Genomic DNA, 2,306 nt, shown 5'->3' on the forward strand with positions numbered 1-2,306 from the left:
AATTGGGCCTCTCCCCCCGAGAAGAAAAGGGGGTCAAAAGCGGGCCACCGACACACAGATTCCGATAATGTTCCAGCCCTACTGATTCTGCGAATATTCCAGCCCTAAGCCATAGCTGATGTCCTGACCACACCCTGATACCACCAAGTTCCTGCTTCCCCGCGTGGCTGCCAAAAGAAAGAATTTCTATTGCCCCCCTCCCATAAGTACTTCTCCTTTTGCTTNTATTGCCCTACCCCTCCCACTGATAAGTATCTATCTGTACTTCCCCTTTTGCTTNTGCATTTAAGCCTTGGACCTTTTTCAATACATTCGGGGCCTTGATACAACTTCAGAATGGTTTCCGTGTCATTATTTGTACAAGGCCCTCGTCCCTCTCTACCCCCCATTTGGTTCTTAGGAGGAGGTCCCCTCGTGACCCTCGAATAACTGGATCTGCTGGACGGATCATGTGGTACCAGATGTGGAGCACGAGGTACGACCGCCCTTCAGACAATGGATTAAAGATGTACCGTGCAGACAGTGAGACAGTGGAACAGTCCCCTTCCACTTCGCTTGAGTGTTGCGGACAGACGTCAGGAGGTAAGCCTAGGCATTCAGTTGTTGTCCCATCAACCATGGGGAATTTAGGTCAAGAGATGAAGTGTTCTCTTAAGGAGAGAGAGATAAGAGTTTAAAAAAAAAGGATTTAATAAAATGTTTTTGTTTTATGGACGAGAGATGTCCATGGCTGTTATTGAATGGTTCTGAAATATACCCTTTAACTTAGAATAAAGTAGGCAAAGATATTAATGCTTTGATAAAACAAGGAGAAGATGTCCCTGAGTCCTTTTTAGCAATTGGGGAATCATCAGAGATCTCCTTAAACAGGCAGAAGAGGGCAGAGAAGGTGCTCACCTCCTAGCCCTTACTAAAGATTTTGTAGAAAACTCATGATTGCCATTTCGCAAAAGCAAAACTAAGCCGCAGGTGCACAGTATCTATATTAGAAGGTTTAGCAAGAGAAGGCTACTTGATACCCAATGAATGGAATAAAGTTGTTCAGTCTGTCCTCACTAGAGGCCAATATTTAACTTGAAAGTCAGAGTTTGTGAAAGACAGCCTCCTGGACTGCTGATAAAATCTGCGGTAAAGGCAATTTCGCTACAGACAAAAAACAATTAGGGCTCTCCCCGGTATCCTCGCCCAGACATAGCAGGCGGCCCTGGGAGCTTGGCGTGCTGTCCCTACAGCAGGGGCGCTAACTATGCCCCTAACCAAGATTATACAAGGTCCCCAAGAGTCCTATGTGCAGTTCTTTGCCAGATTGCAGGAAGCAGCTGAGAGAATTTTGAGACCTGAAGAAAGTGAGGGTCTGTTAGATTGACAACTTGCTCTTAAAAACACCAATTCGGCATCCTGAGAGTTAAAACCAAGAGTTTAGATATGAATGGTATGATCAAGCTTTGTAATGAGGTAGATGTGTTTTCTCAACAAGTTTCTAAGTCTATTAACCTGGCCATGGGTGCTGCTCTAACTCCAGCTCCAAGAATTGGTACCGAGCTGCATTGGCCCGAGTTAGAAGTAGACATCTGTGTCCTCACATTGGGTGCAGATGCCGCCTGGGGCACCCCTGATCATTATATGCCTCAATTAACAGCAGTTAACACAGGTTAATTTGGGCCCCCTCCCCAAAAGACTTTTTCTCGCCATCGGCCGAGTGTCCAGACTTTTACAAGGCCTAAAGGTGACTCCTACAGTGGTTGACACTGACTAACATGGGGAGATAAAAATCTTAGTGACCGCCACGCAGGGACCACTTACCCTTAGGGCTAGAGAGCGCATAGCCCAAGCCCTACCACTCACACTATTCGGCCATTTCCCTTATATGAAAAAAGAGCGAGGACCATCCTCCCTGGGATCCTCAGAAGTCTACTGGGCACAGAATATAACTGATTCAGGGCCTATGCTGACTTTGTTTCTAGAGAGCAAACAGTTTCAAGGGCTCCTGAATACCTGGGCAAATGCAACAGTAATTTCCTCAACACATTGGCCTGCAGCCTGGCCCTTACAACCCACTAAGGGATGGTGTAATCCACTGATCATAAAATTTCCTGCTAAAGGAAGGAACTTAGAGGCTTAGGAAAGTTCTCGCCCTCTCACCTGGGGCCTAAGATTGTATCAAGATAACGATGACAATGGCCTGACCTTTAAGGCTCAGCTTCTTAAAACCATCCCTAACAATCATAAAGCATCCATAGGACTTCCAGGTACCCGCCCCCCTGTTCCTGCCCCAGGGCGTGCTAAGACCCTGTTTCAGCCCACTC

The sequence above is a fragment of the Mus caroli genome, chromosome X, assembly GCF_900094665.2.
Source record: "Mus caroli chromosome X, CAROLI_EIJ_v1.1, whole genome shotgun sequence".
In the NCBI taxonomy this organism is placed as follows: Eukaryota; Metazoa; Chordata; class Mammalia; order Rodentia; family Muridae; genus Mus; species Mus caroli.